Consider the following 25,093-nt stretch of genomic DNA (forward strand, 5'->3'; position numbering starts at 1 on the left):
ATGGCTGGCTCAGTTCATACAGCAGATGACTCTGCATCTCAGGGTTATGAGTTCAAGCCCCATGTTGGGCATGGAGTCTCCTAAAAAAAAAAAAAGAAAGAAAGAAAGAAAAGAAAAGTATGCTTACCCACAGACAAACACTTGAATATTTATGGCAATTTTATTCACAACATCCATGAATTAGAAAAGGCCAAAATGTCAACTGGGTGGTAAATGGATATAAAATTGTGTTATATCCATATAGTGGAATAATCCCCAGCAATCAAAAGGAGGAAACTCCTGATACATTCAACCAAATATTTGAATCTCAAAACACAAAGCTGAGGGTAAGAAACTAGATACAAAAGCAACATGATTCTATTCATTCAACATTCTGGAAGAAATCAGATCACTGGTTGCCAGGGGCTGTGTGAGAGGAGGGGAACTTATGTACAAAGGATGGTTATAAAGGAACTTATAAGGGAATTTATAACTGTGAAAAGGAAACTTTTTGGAGTGGTGAAAATATTCTAAATTTTCCTTTCAGAAGCAGAAATAGGACAATATAATTGTCAGGTCTCATTGAGCTGTATACTAAAGAAAGGACAAATTTTATTATAAGTAAATGATACCCCAGTAAACCTAACATATAATCTGGGAGAAATTAAGGGAAGCGTGGAAGTCCTAGATGGAAATATTTTGATAGAATAAGGTCTCCTGAGCACCTTTTTCTCCTAAAATTATGGGAAAGTCTTTTTGCTCTGTCTTAATAAATGAAACCTCCTGGATTTATTAGTTCACTGATATATTTGTTGAAAATAGCCAAAGTGGGATTTTAGCTACAACTCCAGAGAATAGTTTTTGAAGAGCTGTCAGTGAACTAGAAATAATAAAGTGACAGACTTGTAAGAAGAACCCACACATTGTGATAACACTTCTTATCTGCAATACTATGTCTCTAAAATTGTTCTAAGACCTTTAACAATTTTTTAAATGGTCCCCTAGGGATCTTTGGAAAGACATGATCTTTTAAGTTACATTGAATCACCTCAATTGATTATGAAGAAAATAGGAATTACAGTTGAGAGGAAGATGGGTTATTTTACCTCTAAAAAACATGATAAATGTTACTAAAAGATGATTTGTATCTTTTGACCCAGAATTTCACTTTGTCAATCTAAAGTAAGGAAGAAATAGAAAAAAATCTTTTAAAAGGAATTAGGTTTATAAATATTCATTTCCATACTAAGAAGTTTGAACTATCTTACTTTTTTATTATGTCTAAACTTAGAAATTATTATGAAAACTGTGATTAACATCAATACATTGTGTTGCTCTTTTTTTAAAGATTTTATTTTTTTGAGAGAGTGAAAGAGTGAGCGAGAGAGAGCATAAAGCAGGGTGAAGGGCAGAGGGAAGGTCAGAGGGAGAAGCAGACTCACCACTGAGCAGGGAGCCCTATGCGGGACTTGTCCAGTCCTGGGACTCTGAGATCATGATCTGAGCCAAAGGCAGATGCTTAACCAACTGAGCCACTGAGGCACCCTGTGTTGCTCTCTTTAAAAATTATCAAAAAGTTTGTATATTAACATGGAAAGCTGAAGACTATAATGTTAATACATATGCAGCAGAATACAAAGTTAAATGGCGAATGTGATTATAATTATGTCAAAAACAAAAGCAAATATATTAGTTCTAGGACTGAAAGAATAATGGATGTGCTATTTTCTTTATTTCACTAATTTCTTTCACTTGCATGGTACTAATCAGTGCTGGCATGAAAAACGTTTTTGAAAATTTTGTACTTTTACCAATTTGTCTCCAAAGTAGAGACCAGAGAAGCTAAGGTCATATGTTAAGTCATAGCCCTGAGCTAATGGCTTTATTCTTGTCTGAGCAGCAAGGTTGGCTCTCAGTGGGAAAAGATAACTGATAGAGGGGATGGTTCCAAGAGGGAGATTCCTAGGATGGCTTTAATTCATAAAGTTTTGTTATTGTTGTGTTTTTTTCTCTGTTGGAGGCTGTAGTACAATGCATAGTAAGCAATCAGAACTTGCACTGCTGTTGTTATATGGGTTATCTACTGCTGTGTAACAAATTATCCCCAAACTTATCAGCCTAAAACAACAAATATTTTCTGTCTCACAGTTTTTGTGGTTCAAGAATCTCGATGTGACTTAGCTGGGAGCCTCTGGCTCAAGCTTTGATGAAGTTGCAGTCAGGCTGTTGGCAGGGTTTGTGACCGCAGCACAGGGTTTGACTGAGCAAGGGCAATCTGTTTGTAAGCCTCCATGGTTGTAACCAGGACCTGAGTCCCATCGTAGGCTCGATGAGAATCCTCATGGCATGAAAACTTGTGAAGAGGAGAGTGGGGGAGAAGGGGGAAGAATGAACAGGGGAAGAAGGAAAAAGAGAGGGAAAAAGAAATGAAATCACCCAAGATGGAAGTCATAGTCTTTTTATAACTTAAGAAGTGGCATCATACGTTTTCTACCAAGTTCTGTTAGTTAGAAGTAAATCAGTAAATCTAGCCCACATTCAAGGGGAAAAGATTATATATAGGCATCAATACTGGAAGTATAGAATGAGACAGTGGGGCACTGGTGTGTGGGGGGGTTCGTTTTAGAGGCTGTCTACCAAAGCTTTCTTCAGTTTTCCATTCTCTTCTAAGGTTGGCCCTGGCCCCATAGGGACTCTTCGCCCTTTTCCACCTGAATTATTCTGATGTTGGCTGACACACATACATGCTAATATGATCACTTCTAATCTTGATTAGTGACATTAACACATTGATAATTCAAGTCTCATTTCTTTTTAAATGTGTTAAGCAGCACTCTTTTTTAATCACAATTTTTTTCTGAGTGATTAATAATAAATGTCAGTTATTTGAGGATCCCTAAGAAAATCATAATTTCAAACTGTTTACATTGGATAATTGATTGAAAATGAGTGGCAACAGATACTAAGCTGATTTGAGGAGCAGAAAATCAGTCATTATTTATATAATAGATTGACAGAATATATCTTGATGACTAAATGCCTAAGGTAAAACATAACCATGTAAAGCATATCCATGAATATAATCTAGTATGTAGGCAGTAGATGCTGTAGGAAATCTTAATATTCCTCGATATTTCTTATTGCTGACATAGAAATTAAACAACTTAGTCTAGAACCCAAACTTGAACCCTGTGGGCTTAAAAAATAACCCCAAATCCAAATGTTTGACTTAATTCTAGAATGAGAATGACATAAGCTCATTCAAATAAGGCTCTCTGGAGTTACCTATGCACCCTACCAAAATAAAACACTGTCAGTCTGCTCCAATGGATAGTTGTGGTTACATTTATAATTGACTCGTGGATAATCCATGAGTTGTACTTTCTCCTCCCCTACGTACCCAGCCCTTATTTTGAAAGAGGGCACTCTTTTGTAGAATTTGTTCGCTCCCTCTCCCCACTATAATTTGTAGCTCCTGAGACAACAGCCATTTCCTTAGATAACCTCTCTTTTTCCTGCCACATGGAGTCAGGATGCCTGAGTCATGTTGAGACCTTCATTGTGGCCTATTCTGTAGAATAGAGTCATGGGTTTAGGATTGGGCGCATGGGAATCAGTCAGAGCTTTTCTCTGTGACATCTTGAATAAGCTAAAAAGAAGAACTCTTTCCTCCCATGTGGCAAAGGTGAGGTGAGAACCTTGGAGCTGCCTGTGACTGTCCCTATTCCCGAGTCATGGAATTGGTGGTGTTAATGAGGCAGACTCAGGAGCCAGAGAGCACCCCCGTGATCTTCATGGCCCTGGTGTCAGTCATCTCTGAGATCTGTTTCACATGCTCTTGCTCATATTTGTTCAGTGGTCAATAGCCACTTTCTTTTTTTGTCTCAACACCGTTAAATTAGGTGAATGTTACCACATATCATCACATCTTTGCTCACGCAGAAATACTCATATTTACATATGATCAGGAGGTAACAGTATGAATGAAATAGAGACTTAAAGTAAAATGGACAATAAATCAGTGAGAAAACTAGTGAGCATATAGGGTTACAGTAAACGGTAGTATAGGAGTATTTGGGTGAGACTGCAGAATAATGATATGCATTTAAAAAAGTAAAACAGAAATGGTTATAGTTTTTTAGAGTTAATTATGTGTCAGGTGCTGAGAAAACTAAATAGTGATCTTATAGGGTTACAGTAAATGATAGTGTAAGTAAGAGTGTTTGGGTGAGCTTGCAGAATAATGATATGCATTTAAAAAAGAAAAACAGAAATGGTTATAGTTTTTTTAAGATTTTATTTATTTATTTGACAGAGAGAGATCACAAGTAGGCAGACAGGCAGGCAGGCAGAGGAAGAGGGAGAAGCAGGCCCCCCGCTGAGCAGGGAGCCCAATGCGGGGCTCAATCCTGGGACCCTGGGATCATGACCTGAGCGGAAGGCAGAAGCTTAACTGACTGAGCCACCCATGTGCCCCTGGTTATAGTTTTTTAGAGTTACTTCTGTGTTAGGTGCTGAGCCATAAGTAGTGAGGACCCTGAGACTGGGAACGGGGGTGGGGGCGGTTATGACTGCACGTACAGGGTATGTAGTCAATGCAGAGTCAGAATTGGAGCTAAGATCTGTGTGACTCCGAATCTATGTGAAGCCATGAGCACAAAGCTAAGCAGATTAACTTTATTCTGTAGGCAGTAGAGGATGAGTAAATTTTGTTTGTGTGTGTTTTTAAAGCAGAACCTACCTTTGTGAAATGGTTGTAGAAGATGAATTTTTACATCAGTGTGCAGAAACGGATCAGAGAAGGGCCAGGCATATGTTATGGAGACATTCAGGGACCTCCAGAAATAGTTCATGTGTGCAGTGCTCCTGGGGAATGTTTACAATAAGTAAGATTACAGAGCTGTGAGTGTCAGGAAACTTCCCACTATCTGTGAAATGCAGGGCCAGATTTTACATGTATGGTTTACTATTCCCCAGGAAAAGTGTATGATAGATACTCTGAGGATGAAGACAAATATGTAAGATTTCTTCCCTGAACAAGCCTTACATCAGCAAAACCATCCTTTGCTTATAGAACAGAAAGTAAAAGATGCAAGCCTCCCTGAAACAGATTCAGTGATGCTCTGCTCCCCAGCTTGGAATCACTTGTAATTGCTGAGTTGATTTATAGTTATTGCTTGTCCCTCTCCACCCAGTCGTCTAGAAAACCACTTATACTCACAGCTTACATCTCATTATTTCTAGTTTCTTCCTCCTTGCTTATATTTAAAATCACTCAGAAGATAAGGGATTGATTAATACACTTTATCATAGTCCTAGTGAAGATTACAAACCTTGATTGTCTATTTTATTTTTCTCTACTTTCTTGGGAAGGAGTGAAATACAAAGACAGAGTGAAGTGAAATCCTCAAATAGCCTGAATTTCAAATTTGAGAGTCAGATTTGACTCTTCAGCCACACACTTTATGACCTGCCTGAAGAAACTATGTGATTTTAACATACACTTGTTAAATATCTAGTCTATGTCAGGCATCACATTATATTTTAGGAGACACAGCATCCCCCACCTCGCTGAGCTTTCAGCTTGGTCAAAGATTAAGTCCGAGATCTCAATTTACTTGAGATCAATCACTGGATTAAGACAAAGGATACATTTGTGCAACAAATCAAGAATACAACATTTTTTTCAGACCCCGTGAATTAAAGCAAACTTGAAGAATCAGGTATCACTAAGTACCGAGAAGGCTTCGGTGACAAGCCATAGATTCTCTAATTATTGAAAGATGGTTAGAACCCACACTGCCCCTGTGACACACTTTCTACAATGATAATTTGGATTCACTCTGGACTATCCATATATTAGCAGCCCGTCAGATGGCCTCCCTGGTTCTGAGGCTCTTTACAAAGCTCAGGGCATTAGATGTGAATTTTTCTGTTCTCCTGCTCCAAGGAGGCCCACACCAGTGCAAAAATACGACCTCAGTTAGAATTTAAAGGAAGTAGCATTGGGGAACCTGGGTGGCTCCGTCGGTTAAGCGTCTGCTTCTGGCTCAGGTCAGGGTCCCAGGGGCCTGGGATCAAGCTCCGCATTGGGCTCCCTGCTCAGCGGGGAGCCTGCTTCTCCCTTTCTGCTCCCCATCTTGTGCTCTCTCTCTCTCTCTCTCTCTCTCTGTCAAATAAATAAATAAAATCTTTAACAAAATAAAATAAAGGAATTAGCATTACCCTAGAAATGGAAGGAGGAAGACCTCAATGTGAGGCTGTGACATCAAATTGATTATATGCAAAGCAACTTGGTATTAGCTTAACATCTAGGTTAAATATGTTAATATCTATGTTTACAGTAGCGAGTTTATGATTTAGTCCAACCTTGTGTAGCAGAAATGTTGCTATTGACACCAGAAACATTTCCAGAATTTCTTTAAGGAGGAATTAGGGTTGGCACTCTGAGTTTGGATGGTCTAAAACAGGGTGCTTGCTTAACACTTCGTTTAAGTTAAAAATACATTTTATGGCATGTGAACAAGAAGAGTGGGTGTTTTGGACCTTGGGAGGGTGATTTGAACCCTCATGGGGCCAGTGCCTCTTCCCTCTTCCCAGAGGCACTGGCCCCATGAGGGTTCAAATCACCAACAAATCACTCAAATCACTCACATCACCAACAAATCACTCAAATCACCAACAAATCACTCTCACTCAGTGACATTTTGGCTATGTTAGGATGTCTAACGAAGTCCAGCTTCAGCCAAGTTTAACACAACTGGTTTGTGGCTTTAAATTTCAGTCAATTTTCAATTATTTTATCTACCCGACGTCAAACAAGCATTCTAACTGAAATTTTCACAGAAATAACAGAATTGCTCATTTGTGACACTAGATAATAATAGCCCAAAGCCAAATTGCTACATTTAGAATAACCAACCATATTAAAACCAAATATACAATTTAATCATTTATAAAAATCAAAGGAAGTCATAGAAACTATTTCAGAGCTTATCTAGAAATTAGTGGGGATTGTAAATTTCCAAAAATGACATTTTTTGTGTGTAAATGAATTTTAGCAAATAATTTCATTTCTGTACAATGAATTCTATCTAGTTTGAAAATGTAGCTCACAGAATTCTGAAGAGATAACATGTCCTTTAGGCAATGAAAAGAGCTTTTACGGAGTGTATACTGCAAACTTTTAATGATAGCTCCTATTTACTGAGTATTTATAATGTGCCCAGCACTGTAGGCTAGCATTTCATATATTTTCTCATTATTCAACATTTTGATGAGAAAATTGAAATACTGAGAGATTAAGGAATTTGACCTGGGTGATGCATAAGAACTGAAGCCATAACTAAAACTGGTGAGTCTGATTGCAGAACATTTGCTTATAACTCCAGTTCTAGGAATCATGGAGAACACAGAACAGTGTAACTCATTTAGAAAGACTCATTGGTAAAGTTGCATTTAGTAAAGAAATGCATAATCACGTAATTATATTTTTGCTGTGTTTTCAGCTTTGGCCATTGGGAGCTCTTTCAGGAGGCATCTGTGTTTATCTCCATCTTTGACAGACTCCCATTTTTGTGATTTTGTTTTGAGGACTTGCTTACTTTCTGGCACTATAAGTGACCCCAGATTCATCTTGTGTATTTCTGCCCCAGAACTACGATCATCCTTTTCTCCTAGAACCCTGGCTCTTTCATTGGAGAATGGCATTAGAAACCAAGATCTTGGTAATAGTTGTGACAGGTATCATTCTCATGGCCCCTGTCTGCAGACAAAGCAAGAAATATTTTGTGTGTACGCTAACTCACATATCTATAAATATTTCTGTTTATATACATCTGTATCTAAATTAAGCTGGACACATAAAGTCATATTAATGACTTCAACTCTGGTTCATTACTACAAGGAACATTGTATGTAGCCTTCTTCTCTTGCTTGTCTGGAACCTCCCACTCCAACAGTGAGAAACCTGCCTTCTACCATCAGCCATCCATTTACTTGTTTTAGTATACATATGTAGCATAGTATTCGTTCCATCCTAGGATCCTCTGGCCTCCTAAATGATTTTTTTTTTTAAGATTTTATTTATTTATTTGACAGAGACACAGTGAGAGAGGGAACACAAGCAGGGGGAGATGGGAGAGGGAGAAGCAGACTCCCCGCGGAGCAGAGAGCCCGATGCGGGGCTCGATCCCAGGACCCTGGGATCATGACCTGAGCTGAAGGCAGACGCTTAACGACTGAGCCACCCAGGCGCCCCCCTAAATGATTTTTTTAATTGCATAGATTAAGAGTCACTCTTTATGTAATAAAGTGTTATGGATTTTCACAAATTCACAGTGCCAAGTATCCGCTACTCCAGTATCATGCAGAATAGTTTTGTATTTAAATTAATGGTAGAGAATACACAAACTTCCAGCACAGATGAATTTCAAATAAATTATGTAGATACTACACCCTCAAGGAGATAGAGCATAATTCACCATTCCTTAAGTATGAGCTGCACCTAGTGATTTCCTTTCCAAAAGTATGTTATATAAAGGGGAAAGAGTGACCGTAAAGTGGAGATATCTGCAAACACTACCTCAGCCAAATGGTCAAGGTCGTTGTGTCGTGTACCATTGATGTGCTAGGAATGGACTTTTATCTCTGTGGCCTTCCTCCCCAAAACCCAGTCTAATCATGAGAAAGATACAGATATAACCCAGTTGAGGGATATTCTGCAAAATACCTCGTTAGTACTCCTTCAGAATTGTCAAGGTCATCAAAAATAAAGCAAGTCTGAGAAATTGTCTCAGTCTAGAGGAGCTTAAGGAGACAGGATGACCAAATGCAATGGGTACCCTGGTTGGGACCCCAGAACAGAAAAAGGGCACTAGGTGAAAAGTAAGAAAATCTGAATAAAGTATTAACTTTAGTTAATAATGGTATATCAATTTTGGCTCATAAATTTTGACCAAATTACTGTACCTATGTAAGATGATTATTATAGAGGAAACTGGAAGGGGATATACGGGAACACTCTTTATCAGGTTCACGACTTTTCTGTAAATCTAAAACTATTTTAATATAAAAAAGTCAATTTTTAAAAAGAAACATTAAAAAAGACGTGTATCACATGACCTCACTGATATGAGGAATTCTTAATCTCAGGAAACAAACTGAGTATTGCTGGATTGGTGGGGGGTGGGAGGGAGGGGGTGGCTGGGTGATAGACATTGGGGAGGGTATGTGCTATGGTGAGCGCTGTGAATTGTGCAAGACTGTTGAATCACAGACCTGTACCTCTGAAACAAATAATACATTATATGTTAAAAAAAAAAGAAGAAGAAGGTAGCAGGAGGGGAAGAATGCAGGGGAGTAAGTCGGAGGGGGAGACGAACCATGAGAGACTGTGGACTCTGAGAAACAAACTGAGGGTTCTAGAGGGGAGGAGGGTGGGGGGATGGGTTAGCCTGGTGATGGGTATTAAAGAGGGCACGTTCTGCATGGAGCACTGGGTGTTGTACGCAAACAATGAATCATGGAACACTGCATCAAAAACTAATGGTGTAATGTATGGTGATTAACATAACATAATAAAAAAATAAATAAAATAAAAAGTAACATTAAATATGAAGAATAATATTTGAGGGGACATGAGTCTAGCACAGATTAACTTCTTCTAAACTAGTTCATTATGTATCAAAGTGGTGATGGGAAATTTCAGGGAAAGAGTAACTCGTAGCCAAGAAACAGACTGTTAACAAGAACAACTGAGAGTTGCCACCTCGAAGGGAGGTGGGTAGGGACTTGGGGGGAAATATGAGATGGGGATTAAAGAATACCCTTATCATGATAAATAAAATAAAATGCTAAAAAAATGGTATTGAATCTTATCATAGTCACACAAATTCACACATTTTTGTTACCTATCAATACCTAACTTTTGGGGCATCTGGGTGGCTCTGTTGATTAAGCATCCAGCTTCAGCTCAGGTCATGATCTCAGGGTCTTGGAATTGAGCCCCACATTGGGTGCCATGCTGTGTGGAATCTGCTTGAGATCCTCTCCTTTTCCCTCTGCCCCTACCCTCAGCTCATGCATGCACTCTCGCGCTCTCTCTCTGAAATAAATAAATAAATGTTAAAAGTAAAAGTACCCAAGTTTCCTCCTAATTCACTTGGGGGGAAAAAAAAGGAATAACTCTTAGAACTCCAAACTAGAATTTGAATGATAGACATAAGCAAATTGGAGGCAAGTTGTTGTTCCAAACTGAGTTTTGGGAAATAGTTAGGTAGAATTTTTAAAATAAGCTCAAATACTCAACATACATAAGAAAGACCTGAAATTTAATGACCATCTTTTTTTTTTTCAGGAATATACAAATATTTGAAGTATGTAACTGGCAAATAAGATTTAGACACATCTAAGCTTTACAGGTTTCTGGAAAAAGATGATAGTATTTTTCAGAGAAGATGTAAATGGATCTGCTGAAATTTGTTGGCACATTATAGTAACTTCCTTGAGAAGGCCAAGCATTTTGAGATTAACTAATGTAATTTTGCTTTTCCTATCCTGGAGATTTCCCTGACTTCTAAATACGAGACTTATTTAAGGGTGCTCAAGTGCTTGCTTTTACATATCTTTGAAAACAAGGCATTTTATAACAACCCAAAGAATTTTTTTCCTCTTCCAGTAGTCATTATGTTTCATATTTTTTCTTCATCAATAGATGAATCCATGGGGTATTTTACTTCCTTTCTTTGTTAGGCAGAGTTTGTCTAAGTATTTCTTCTGTCTGACAATGAGAAATTGTTGGTGCCTCTTAAAGTTGCATTTGCAGCCTGCTGAAAAGCAATTGGTCTTGTACATTTCAATTGAGCAACCATCTCCCCATTAATTATGATTTTACTCTCATTTTCCTTAGAGTAAGGAAGGAGGGGTGTAAGAAAAGATGTATTGGGTTGAGAGCCTTTTCAAAGGTTTCTCTTCTCATGACTATTTAAAAGTCACAACTTTTGACAGTCATGACTCTAAAGAACAGGCACAAAGTGACAGTGATAACTTTCACAAAGAAAATAATGAGGGCTTGCTAATTTTTGAGCAAGTCTTACAATATATGGAAAAGATTAAATTCCAGGAGGTATTCACATCCTACTTCTGGTTGATGAGAAGACAGGCAGAGCTCGTTCTGGTTGGAGATAGAGAATCTTGACAACCATGACAGCCAAATCCTTAAAATGGCCGCCAAACTTCTATCTCCTAGTGACTAGTTCTTACACAGATTTTTGCTTAAATATAGCATCATGAATGCACAGCTGCAGAGGATGTGCAAAACAGCCAAAACTGTACACATTGCAATCTGTGAGGGATTTTTTTCTTTCCTTTTTTGTCTGGGGCGTTGTTTCAAGGAACCATGTGGATGCTGTCTTTGGCAACCTGCGATTTCTCTAGCACATTCACAAAACAATGGGAATGGCAGTACCTGGGTGCTGTTCACAGAGAGGCATATAATGTGAAACAGCTGCTCTTCTATTGAAACCATTATCGAGTGTCAGTCTGAGATAGGAGTGGGCATTGGTTTGAGAATCATTGATAAATAATGACAAAGTGGGTTTGCAGAGAACCGATCTGAGTTTCCTCTTGTATTTTTGCATAGGAGCTGCCTCTGAGGGGTCTCTAGAAGAACTTTAAATGTCTGTTGGGAATGCTCTATTATTGACTTTGGCACAAAATGTAACAGCCGTGCCCTTGTTAAGCAGAATATTCTACAGTGAGTTTGGAGAGATCATGGTCCTTAAGGATTAGAGTTTATAGGATGTGTATGATTGGGAACAGAGAAATCAGGGATTTCCAAAAGTTCATGGGCCTCTGAGGTAAAGGCAGGCTTTATTGAAGATAGAAATTATTAACCACATCATTTGGTGACAGTTTGTGTGTTTTTGTGTGCCTGTGCACATGTGTGTGAGAGAGAAAGAGAGAAATGCCATTCTGTGGCGTATTTAGCAAATATTTTAGTAAACATTCATTACACCCCATCGCTCTTTCTATATATATGTTAGACAGTAAACTAGAAAAGAATCTCCAAAGAGAGTGAAGCATGGACATGCTTGCCCATATGGAGTTTATTTTTAATGAGGGAGACTGACTTTCACATAGCACTGTGATAAATATAAGAGAGATATGAACATAGTTTATGCTTCCTTTTAAACTCCCAAAGTACCCACATGGCTCGGGAGACAGAAGAATAAAAAAGCCTCACAGGAAATAACATTTGAGCTGTTTCTTAAAGAATCAGTAGGTCACCAAGTTGAGCATATGGAGAAGTGTGGGGAAAGATTTGAGGAGACTGTTTCAGGGGCCAATCGTATTATCTGCAAAGGAAGGACGAAACTACAAAGCATGTTATTGGAAAACAGTAGATTTGGAACAAAAAGTAAGTATGAAGCAGGAAGATGCTGAGATTAGAAAAGTGGGGTGTGTTTGTGCTTAGGGGTTTGAACTTGACTGGAGGCCAGCCTTGCCCTGTGGACTCCTGTGAAATAGTTTCCCAAAAATGCTCTGTTGAAAAAAAAAGTTTTCAGTGGAAAAATGCATTAGTAAAACTGACATATAACCCCATCTTAGAGATTCATGATTCATATTAGGAAATAAAAGTCTTGGAGGAGACTTAGAATAAATAAAGCACTTTAACTAGGCAATAGGGAGCCAATCAAAAGACGTAAAGCAAAGAAATGTGCTAATAAGGTTTATTTTTAGGAACAAATTCTTCCAGCCTTGTGGAAAATGAAGCACAGTAAGGAAGACTGGGAGAAGGGAGCGTTATCAGAGAGTCCATGGGATAGCAACGAGACTCTGAGAGGAAGAACTGGCAGTGGGGATGGAAAGAGTCAGTTGTGTTTCTCAGGAAAAAAAAGGATCTCATTGAGAATAATGGAGGGTGTGAATGTAACAGCATGTTTGCTTTGGGACTACAGTAAGTTTGTGGGAGGAGTATATTGCCATAGTGATGGTGGTAAAATTAGCTATCATAAATTGAGTATCTACTCTGTGTTTCACACGGGGCTAGATATTTTTAAAAAATCATCTCATTTTCTCTTCACCACAACCCAGCTAAGTAGGCATTAAACTAACCCCTGATCATATACCAAGCAACTAACAGAGCTGTGATATGGTGGTTTTGCCAGCTCCAGAGAGCCTGTGCTTGTAGCATTGAGACTAAGTACACACACTGGAGAGGACCTTATACCTGAAGGGGCACCCCAGTGCAGATGCAGGTGGTGGCAAAGTCCTATTCACTGAGACCAACACCCTGCTTGGGGAAGAGGGTCATTTAACCCTTACATAGCCATGCTTTGAAGACTAGAAAGTTTGGTAATAGCATTGGGAGTTGTGGGGGTGGGGTTCGCGAGGTGGATGTTAGGCAATACAGTGTGAGGACAAGTATTTGCACTGCTACCCAGATTTTGCAGAGGCTCTTCAGCCAGGACACTTAGGTCTTCACAACTTTTCCGAAAAATAGGATGCAGAATGGAGTCTCCTTAACAGCCAAAGCTGATGGCATAAAGCCTTTGTGTGTTGATACACCTAACTGATTGGTCAATACTTTGGATTTTCATCAGGGCCCTAATTTCATTCATTTCAGACGTGATTATTAAGTAGGTTATAATCTAATTCCTCAGAATTCAGTGATGGAATGCATGTCAGTGATGAGCATAGGGTGCAGCTTGAGTCAGCATAGAGAGAAGTACTGAACACAGAGGGAGGGAGGGGATGCCTGGAGAAGCTTAGGAGAAAGGATAGCCATTTCTGGAAGAAAAAAAAATATTCAAAGAGCACATGCAGGAAGAACAGACACAAAAAACATGGTAAGAATGAAGTGTCAAGGGTACTTTTTCATTCATCTATTTATTCTGTGAAATGAATTAGACACCTTCTGGGTGTCAGGCTCTGTACTGAAGTCTGGGTAAACTGAAATACATAAGACATACATACGTACATGGAAATGCTGATCTGATACTCCCTACCTAGCCCCTCTTGTAAAGACTTACAAGATGTCCTTTCTTTCTCACCAAGGAATCCCTTCTTTTTTTTCTTTCATTTTTTTTTTAAATTTAAATGCAATTAGCCAACTTATAGTACATCATTAGTTTCAAATGTAGTGTTCAATGATTTATCAGTTTCATATAACGCCCGGTGCTCATCACATCACGTGCCCTCCTTACTGCCCATCACCCAATTACACCATCCCCCCCACCCCTCTCCTCCAGCAACCCGCAGTTTGTTTCCTGTAGTTAAGAGTCTCTCGTGGTTTTTCTCTCTCTGATGACTTCCCATTCAGTTTTCCCTCCCTTCTCCTACAATCCTCTGCCCTTTTTCATATATTCCACATGAGTGAAACCATGTGATAATTATCTTTCTCTGATTGACTTATTTCACTCAGCATAATACCCTCCAGTTCCATCCACGTTGATGTAAATGGTAAGATTTCATCCTTTTTGATGGCTTAGTAATACTCCACTGTATGTGTGTATATATGTGTGTGTTTATACACACCACATCTTTTTTTAATTTAATTTTTTATTATGTTATGTTAATCACCATACATTACACCATTAGTTTTTGATGTAGTGTTCCATGATTCGTTGTTTGCATATAGCATCCACTGCTCTGTGCAGTACATGCCCTCTTTAATACCCACCACCAGACTAACCCCTCCCCCCACACCCCTCCCCTCTAGAACCCTCAGTGTGTTTCTCAGAGTCCATAGTCTCTCATGGTTCATCTCCCCCTCCGATTTCCCCCCCTTCATTTTTCCATTCCTGTTATCTTCTTTTTTTTTTTTTAACATATAATGTATTATTTGTTTCAGAGGTACAGGTCTGTGATTCAACAGTCTTACACAATTCCCAGCACTCACCATAGCACATACCCTCCCCAATGTCTATCACCCAGCCACCCCCTCCCTCCCACCCCCCACCACTCCAGCAACCCTCAGTTTGTTTCCAGAGATTAAGAATTCCTCATATCAGTGAGGTCATATGATACATGTCTTTCTCTGATTGATTGATTTCTTTCGCTCAGCATAATACCCTCCAGTTCCATCCACGTCATTGCAAATGGCAAGATTTCATTCCTTTTGATGGCTGCATAATATTCCAGTGTGTGTGTGTGTGTGTGTGTGTGTGTGTGTGTGTGTGTGTGTGTGTGTATGTGTATATATATATGTGTGTGTGTGTGTGTGTGTGTGTATACACCACATATTCTTTATCCATTCATCTGTCAATGGACATCTTGGCTCTTTCCATAGTTTGGCTATTGTGGACATTGCTGCTATAAACATTAGGGTGCATGTACCCCTTCAGATCCCTACATTTGTATCTTTGGGGTAAATACCCAGTAGTGCAATTCTTGGGTTGTATGGTAGCTCTATTTACAACTTTTTGAGGAACCTCCATACTGTTTTCCAGAGTGGTTGCACCAGCTTGCATTCCCACCAACAGTGTAGGAGGGTTCCCCTTTCTCCGCATTCCCACCAACATGTGTCATTTCCTGACTTGTTCATTTTAGCCATTCTGACGGGTGTGAGGTGGTATCTCATTGAGGTTTTGATTTGGATTTCCCTGAGGCCGAGCGATGTTGAGCACTTTTTCATGTGTCTGTTGGCCATTTGGATGTCTTCTTTGGAAAATGTCTGTTCATGTCTTCTGCCCATTTCTTGATTGGATTATTTGTTCTTTGGGTGTTGAGTTTATAGATTTTGGATACTAGCCCTTTATCTGATATGTCATTTGCAAATATCTTCTCCCATTCTGTCAGTTGTCTTTTGGTTTTGTTGACTGTTTCTTTTGCTGTGCAAAATCTTTTTATCTTGATGAAGTCCCAATAGTTCATATTTGCCCTTGCTTCCCTTGCCTTTGGCGATGTTTCTAGGAAGAAGTTGCTGCGGCTGAGGTCGAAGAGGTTGCTGTCTGTGTTCTCCTTTAGGATTTTGATGGACTCTTGTCTCACATTTAGCTTTTTCATCCATTTTGAGTCTATTTTTGTGTGTGGTGTAAGGAAATGGTCCAGTTTCATTCTTCTGCATGGGGCTGTCCAATTTTCCCAACTCATTTGTTGAAGAGACTGTCTTTTTGCCATTGGACATTCTTTCCTGCTTTGTCGAAGATTAGTTGACCATAGAGTTGAGGGTCCATTTCTGGGCTCTCGATTCTGTTCCATTGATTTTTTTTTTTTATATTAAAGATTTTTATTTATTTGAGAGAGAGAATGAGATAGAGAGAGCACGAGAGAGAAGAGGGTCAGAGGGAGAAGCAGACTCCCTGCTGAGCAGGGAGCCTGACGCGGGACTCGATCCCGGGACTCCAGGATCATGACCCGAGCCGAAGGCAGTCGCTTAACCAACTGAGCCACCCAGGTGCCCCTGTTCCATTGATTTGATCGATGTGTCTGTTTTTGTGCCAGTACCATTCTGTCTTGATGATGACAGCTTTGTAATAGAGCTGGAAGTCCGGAATTGTGATGCCGCCAGCTTTGCTTTTCTTTTTCAACATTCCTCTGGCTATTCGGGGTCTTTTCTGGTTCCATACAAATTTTAGGATTATTTGTTCCATTTCTTTGAAAAAAAGTGGATGGTGTTTTGACGGGGATTGCATTGAATGTGTAGATTGCTCTAGGTAGCATTGACATCTTCACAATGTTGGTTCTCCCAATCCATGAGCATGGAACGTTTTTCCATTTCTTTGTGTCTTCCTCAGTTTCTTTCATGAGTATTTTATAGTTTTCTGAGTACAGATCCTTTGCCTCTTTGGTTAGATTTATTCCTAGGTATCTTATGGTTTTGGGTGCAATTGTAAATGGGATCGACTCCTTAATTTCTCTTTCTTCTGTCTTGTTGTTGGTGTATAGGAATGCCACTGATTTCTGTGCATTGATTTTATATCCTGCCACTTGTCTGAATTCCTGTAAGAGTTCTAGCATCTTTGGGGTGGAGTCTTTTGGGTTTTCCACATACAGTATCATATCATCTGCAAAGAGTGAGAGTTTGACTTCCTCTTTGCCGATTTGGATGCCTTTGATTTCTTTTTGTTGTCTGATTGCTGTGGCTAGGACTTCTAATACTATGTTGAATAGCAGTGGTGATAGTGGACATCACTGCCATGTTCCTGACCTTAGGGGAAAAGCTCTCAGCTTTTCCCCATTGAGAATGATATTTGCTGTGGGTTTTTCCTAGATGGCTTTTATAATATTGAAGTATGTACCCTCTATCCCTATACTCAAGAGTTTTGAACAAGAAAGGATGCTGTACTTTGTCAAATGCTTTTTCTGCATCTATTGAGAGCATCATATGGTTCTTGTTGTTTCTTTTATTAATGTATTGTATCACATTGATTGCTTTGTGGATGTTGAACCAACTTTGCAGCCCAGGGATAAATCCCACTTGGTCATGGTGAATAATCCTTTTAATGTACTGTTGGATCCTATTGGCTAGTATTTTGGTGAGAAGTTTTGCATCCATGTTCCTCAAGGATATGGGTCTGTAATTCTCCTTTTTGATGGGGTCTTTGTCTGGTTTGGGGATCAAGGTAATGGTAGCCTCATAAAACGAGTTTGGAAGTTTTCCTTCCATTTCTATTTTTTGGAACAGTTTCAGAAGAACACCACATCTAATATTACACTTGACAGGCTGCCCAAAAGAGAGCTTGGATTCTGGTATACTGTATCTGAGTGTGGCCACAACTACAGAGCATGATGGGGATCAGACTGCCAAGTGCCTTAGGAGAGGCTGAAGCCTACAACCCTTCCTGCTGGGTATTTGTTGCAATACACAGTTGATTGCTGGGGGATTTAGGACAAAATCACAGAACTTTTTGAAACATGAATGGATTGACGCCTGTCTCTCTAACACTTGAAGCAGTATTTCCTAGAATCCACTTCTCTGTGAGGGGAACTAGCCAAAGGTATGGAAGACAGAAGTGAAGAGAGTCATTAATCTCGAGGAGGTTATAGCCAAGTGAACGTGGACAGATCAGAGAGTCAGGATTTGGAAACAATGCTTAATGATAAATTTTTAAATACATAACACTGTAAAGTGCATTAAAGTCAGTAATCTAAAATATAATTAACTCTAATACATCATTTATTATAAAACAGCTACATAAATTGTAAAACTGTATTCTGGAAACTGACGTCAGGGCGTCACTTTCAAGCAAGGATTAACACAGAGATAAAATATTCAACTAATTTGTAACAACATTACAAACGATGTCTCTTTCTTAGGAGAAACACAGAAGTCAGTGTCTCTTTCTCATGTTCCAAGTTAGGGCTGGATAGGAAGAGGAGCTCCAATCAGGGGATACCCTTAGTTTTTACTTTGTTGTAGATTCGGCCAATAATCCCAATTTTTACAGAAATTAAAACATGCCCAGCCAAGGAGAAGAGGAGGGGGACTTTCCATGCTTACAATATAAAGAGAGAGCTACTTACAGTTAAAGCAACCTCTCACGCTGTCTCAGCTGATCACATTAAGGCCAGGAAGGTATAAGGCAGGTGTTTTTGTAGAGAGCAAAGGCTGAAGAAGAAAGATAAAAGTAGTCAGAGGGGAAGCCCTGAAGACAAATTCACTTCATTCCCAATATTGCAGAGAAGGCTAGGCCTGAATGTGATCACGGCAGCATGGCCAAAATGGGGGCAGGCCAACCATTTTTCTTCCACCGTCTCTGCAGACACCATTAACTGGCTTAAACTCAGCTCCAAAAGGGACAAAGTAATTCTATTCATGCTGAGAAATCTTGAAGGATTTTAAAATCATGAATTTAAAATCAAGAAAACCACAAGCATGTTAACGTGGGTGTCTGAAAGAAAATCCAAAAACGAAGTTTATCACCCAATGGGACTCTTTTCCTTGGGACTATAGCATCATATTCTTGGAACTGAGTAGATTCATGCTGATCTTCATGATAATTTTATTTAAAAATGTCAAACTAGGATCAAGAAGCTGTCTTATTTGACAGATCAATTCATGAGAACATTTTCTAGTGTAATAGTCATAATAGTGAAACATTAGTCACTGATTGCAACTTGTGTGTATTTGAAAGACACGCCAAAGCACAAAACCATTTTTGGGAGTACATAAAGACCAAAAAAAACAGAACAAAACCACAAAACTTTAATGCCTGAGGCATCCCCTCTGCATGATAAAACTCTCTTGTAGGGTGTTAACAGAGAAAATACATTTTATCCACGTGCAGAAAAGGGCAGATAAATGAATCAGGATTTTGAGTAACTCCAAAACATAAGTTTTTCTCTCTGCCTTCCCATTTTTTGTCCATCTCTGAGTCCCTTTGATTGAAGCTTAAGGCAGGTTTCAAATCCTGCCCCGAATCCCTAAATGACCTCATCTGAATTGACATCAGTGAGGATGACACATAGCAACTGATGTGAACATTGTCCAGCCCAGGTTTCTGCCAGAAGTTCTGAATTTCCTTCCTTCACACCAGCCAAAGAACGTTGGTCCCAGTCCTGTGTGCAGCCACTAAGACACAATGCAGGCTCTAACACCCCGAGACACCCATCACCTTCCTCTCTCCACCATGTAAGTCCTTGGCTCTTTCCTTCAGGGATAAATGCTAGAGGATTTTAGGAGCTAATTGTCACTGACACTTGGAAGTCTAATCACAGTGATAAAGAGAGAGTGTTTGGCCTTTGCAGTTTTCTGAAGTGCCTATATTGCAAGCATGAAATACGGTTTCATGAATGTTGGAGAGTGGATACTTGGGCTTTATGCTTGACTCTAATGAGGTCTTTTGAGTTCTGATGCTTATTTTGCAAGATTGATGCTGGCTATAGTCAATACAGTCAAACTTCAGCACTTTACTGCATTTCACACTTATATCTGGAAGAGAAGAGAATAATAGGACATTTAAAATATAGAGTAGGTAGTAATGCTTTTTGACAGCTTATTGTGCTGATCACCAACCAAAATGGCTTGATTAAAAAAAAAAAGTACTATTTCACTTGAGGTTTCAAATTATTCTGTCTTCCTATAAGCCTAGAAGATATCGGCACAAGGTGTACTCCATTTCTAGTATCCACTGACCTGGATAGCCAGTGTGTTTATAGTTATCTATAACATATAATCCCACGTTCCCGTTTTTCGTTTCTATGGGTGTGTTTTGCTCTTGGAATGATTGCCACCAACCTCACAGACTGCTGTAAAAACAGGTTCTGAAGAGCTCGACAATGATCAGGAACAATAACAGCCAAGTTGCAAATATACCAAACCTTAAACAAACCTCTGTCCAAATCTGTCTATCAATTTAGAAGTTCCATGTCACCCACATGCTCCATATAGACAGGTGACTTGAGGCTAGAGGGATCTCCAACCATGTCACCCCCAAGAAACCTTTGAGTACGTCTCAGGTTTGTGGAAAGACTTCAAGACAGTAGGGACAGAAGTGCAGATCAGAGGAAAGGCCCATCTTTATAGTCTGGCATCCCACTTTTGCATCCTATCCTGATCCAACTATATCTGTGATCTTGGGCACGTTCCTATATTTGACTGAGTGCCTGCGTCCACGTCTATAAAAGGAGAATATTAACCCCTAACTTTCCATGGAATAACTGGTAAGTATTCAGTGAGGTGAAGAATGAAAAGCCCCTGGCTTAATAAATATTAGTTGATTAAAGCATTAGAAGTTTCCATGCAAATAGCTTTGAGGTTTTAAGGAGAAAAGTCTACTCTCCCCGCATCTTTATCTATTCACCTCCCCATGCCTCTGGCAAAAAAAAGTTATCATACTAGAGACAAAATAAATAGATCTCATAGGAATGGATAAATTTATGCTTGCTCTTGGATTCTGTGTCAGCATCTCTTATTTAAAACCCTAGATGGTCATGCCCTCCAAAAAGGGAAATTCTCAATGGAGAATAAACAAGCCTGGTCCTTCATTGAGAGCAGCAAATTCCCCACCTGAAAGATTTCCTTGGCTTCTAAGAAAGAAATGCATGCTGCTTTTTTGCCTGTCCAAAGTCCCCTCCCCTCCAACCCCTACACCAGTCTCCCCTGCCCCCCCACCTCAAAAATATCATCTTTAAAGCCAAGTTGCTGTGAGTTGCTGTGCCCATTCTACCCCTGAGCCTTGGAGAAGACTCTAAAACCACTGCAATTGTAGAGGCATACCACAGACTTTTAAGTAAGACTTTTTTGAGGCCATGTGCCAAGAGTCAGATCCAACTGATACCAAGAAGTCTAAACCATTCCACGCTAATATGCTCATCCTTCTGTTTCAGTAATCGCGTGAGGCTTTCCTCACCATGACAGAAATGGGGCTTTGTGAAGCTCTTGACCTCACACCAGGATTCTGTGGCAAATCTTGGTCACCTAGTGATGTACCATCATTGCGTTTTTAATTGAAAATGAACACAGTGCTGCTTAAGTATCTTTTCCTGGAGTGGTTCACAGCACTTCCCTCTTACCCAGTCTGCAAGATAAAAGACACGCTTTAGAAAATTCTTTCTCTCCACTTCTTTTTTTAAGTTAAAGTATTTTTGTGTTTCTGGAATTAAAATAAAACATAAAAAATTTTAAAAAATGTTTTTGGGCTTATTTCCACTTTTCTGTTCACGACTTAAAATGTTCACTGGATGTAAGCTTTGAAATCCTATGTACATCACTCCTCAGCTCAATTAAGTGCACAAAATCTGAAATGCTCTGACACTGTGGTTCTATGTATCCGCAAGTTAAGTACAGGATTACTTTTATTAAAAGAAATCTTACGTGTTCAGAATCAGTGTGAGTCTACTACTCTATTCCAGTGAGACTCTTCCACTTGGAAAGAACTCTTTGAGGTTTGACATGATAGACACACTCTTCTGATAAGGCATCCTGGAAGGAGTATTAATATTCTAAATAGCCCTGATTTCTCATTGCAAGAGTTTCCATCTCTGGCATTTAGCTGGGAATGATTGCACATGTATTGGACTTTATACCCTGAGTTGATTTTCTCAATCACAGAATGACTACAAAGGCCAATTCCAACTGGTTTTAAATTTTTTCTATTCATATAAGGATAAAGGTTAAACGTGGTATGACCTATTTATTTTTAGTGTCTTCAGTTGGGATGAAACTTTATGAAACTTTAATAATTTCTGGTCAAAAGTCTTTCAGTATATTATATAACCAAGCGAATAAATAGCCTTGGGGCCTTGGGAGGTGACGTTGAACTGTCATGTTTCAAGTAAAACCTACTTTTGCTATAGTCTTAAAGATTAAACAATGACTGTTAATATTCTACCAGAGGTAAATGTTCTCAAATTAGTAGTTCTTTCCCAATTAGCTTTCTAACACTTAAATCACTAAAAAAATCTTAGTGCTACCTTAAGCATAAAATACACATTTCATAAGATGATTTCTTCTTGAGGAATTCACAAAACACTTAAAACCTGGTCTTCCATCTTGTTTCAACAAATGAAATAAAATGTATGAGAAACAGTAAAGAGCCACATTTTGGAATTTCCAGAAAGGAAAACATACATCATTTTCACCTGACTTGAAGAGTAAATGTAATACTCAGCCACTGGCTTGAGAAAATAATACTTTATCAGAGTGGAGTGTGGAAGGGGATTTGTATATTGCTGGGCCTATCGTCAGGAGGACATATGCATCTGACCTTAATATGATTAATACACCTCATTTTAAAAAGCAGTCATTCCTAGTGCTCATAAGTACATCAATTCTCAAAAAAATACCAGAAGAGGGGTCTGACAATTAATAATTCTTTTGGAAAACACGTTTGCCAGGTAAACTGTCACTTTAGCCAGGTTGCTGAGGGTGGCCACTATGAGATGTGAGGACAGGTTCTTAGGCATTTTACCAAACACAGTTCTCAACTTCAGGCAGTGAATGAAATTCAGTGGCAAACTGCATTGAGTGAATATTGGGGTGCATACATACTTGGTCATTTTGGGTAACTTGGGTATACTAATCATCAAAGTAAGGGAGATGAAATAAGAAATGCAAGATGTATTTTTAATTTTTTTTCAAAACCAAAGCTTTAGTATAAATCTTATTAGCCTTATTTACTCACCCAGATATACACATACTACATACATATACATATATATAAATATATTTATATTTATTTACATATAAATAAATATATACATATATAAATAGATTTATATTTATTTTCATATATATACACACACATTAAAAGTCAGGAAGGTAAGATTTATATATACATATATACATATATATTTATTTACATATAAATATATACATATATAAATATATTTATTTACATATATACACACATATATAAATATATATGTATATCTATGTATACACACACTAAAAGTCAGGAAGGTAAGATTTCTCATAATGTTTATTTGAAAAAAAAATTACATGCAAATCCCAAGCAAAAAAATTATAATTCAAAGTGAACTGCTCAACACTTAAGGATTTCTCTGTCACACATTCTGTAAATCTGTATCCAGAATTTGGCAGGATATAGCGTGTAAACAGTAAATCACCTGCGTTCTAATTTTTCCCAGCAACTGTTTGAAGACAAATAGCTTGAGTTTTCTGGGCCTGGTTGTTGAAATTTCAAACGTGAAAAGTAGCTCACTTTGTTACCCTACAAAATATTGTTGGATATAAAAAGACTAATTAGTGGAGAGAAAAATAAAGCCAAAAAATCTTTAAAATGGCCTATAGAAAGAAAGTATCCAAAATGACTGAGTTCTTGCCAAAGAAGAATGCAGCAAATTAAAGAAGTTTTATACTTTATATGTATCTTAAGCTAATTGTAATAATTTATTGGGTAAATATTCTCTTCATCATGTCATATATGAATTTACCTTACTAGCATTTTACGTATTTCCAGTTCCCAAGACTCATTATCTCTTATATTCTCAGCACTCTACATCAGAACACAGAATGTTGACTACAAAATAAAAGTCTGAAGATAGATTTCTTGAGAATTAAAATAAAGTTATGAGATATGTCAGAGTATTCTCTTTAAAATGATCATACATTTGGGAATTTCTGTAAGACTGATTTGAAAGGTTCATTTCTGTTGTTTTCCAAAGGATATCAGCAATCATCAGAGCTGATATTGGATCAGATAATAAAACATGATTCTGTGATTACATTTTTGGGTAGAGATTAATAGAGATTGATATAAAAGTAGGCACAAATAGAAAATGCTCATTCTGAAACTGGGTATTTTATTCACTGGACTTCACATCTGTTCTGTGGCTGGAGTTGCCATTAGTGAAACTATGGATCAACCATGGAGCTGTGTTTGTCATATAGAAATGGAGTAGTTCAGGCAGGAAATGAGTTCTGGATGATGGGGATGTTAATGAAGAGAGGCATTGAAGAGGTCCAAAACAACAACAAAAATTCAAAATAATTGTAGGGGCTATCAGAGCAAATATCTGACATCAGATCTCCAGGACCAGCTTAGTACGAAAGGCCCATCTGATTCTCAGTTACGCAGAAACACTCTGAACTCTCACTTTACATTAATTTTAACAGAAATAAAACTAACGTGGGATGGATTTTTGCACAGCCGAGATCATTGCTGATAGAATAATAGTCTCATTGTAAGATGGTCTGCGTTCTCTCAGATGATCTCCTCAATGTGTTCGTGTCCAGACAGCCCTTCCCATGGAGAAGTCTGGACCTTCTCCCTTGGCTTATGGCTCTAGAGAAGACCAGTGTCCATACAAGTCAGGAGGACTTGAAGTCATCAAAATAGTAATGGCTGATCAAAATTGGTAAAGTGAAAGAACTCAAACCAAAGGAGAACTGAGTATGTATATATGCATGGAAGATGGAGAGTTTATTTCATTTTCACAGAACGTGGGGCAATTATGTCTCTAAAATTGCATTTTCCAGTTACCAGCATACCTAACAGAGCTCTGAAACGTTGTTATTACCTTTTTCTAAAATTAAACGGACAAGTTCTTCTTATTCCATAAAACTCCTGCAGTTAATGTCTTTTATAAGCTTTTTGAAAGGTACTCTTCTCCAAAATGCCTAATAATCGTGGAAATATGTATATGGGTGTAGGTGTGAGTGTTTACACGTGTGCATAATAGAATAGTGAATATAAAATTCACCACA

The 25,093-nt window shown here is 38.5% G+C and overlaps 1 long non-coding RNA gene across 1 annotated transcript; it reads right to left on the minus strand.

The window, feature by feature from the left end:
• Positions 1-23,870, minus strand: LOC113928757. Its single transcript, XR_003521958.1, has 3 exons — positions 23,821-23,870; positions 18,448-18,532; positions 1-80 (listed from the first exon to the last, which is right to left on the minus strand). It is a non-coding gene; the product is annotated as an uncharacterized LOC113928757 (long non-coding RNA).
• Between the last annotated feature and the right edge of the window lie 1,223 nt (positions 23,871-25,093).

This window comes from Zalophus californianus, chromosome 5 (assembly GCF_009762305.2).
Source record: "Zalophus californianus isolate mZalCal1 chromosome 5, mZalCal1.pri.v2, whole genome shotgun sequence".
Taxonomy (NCBI): Eukaryota; Metazoa; Chordata; class Mammalia; order Carnivora; family Otariidae; genus Zalophus; species Zalophus californianus.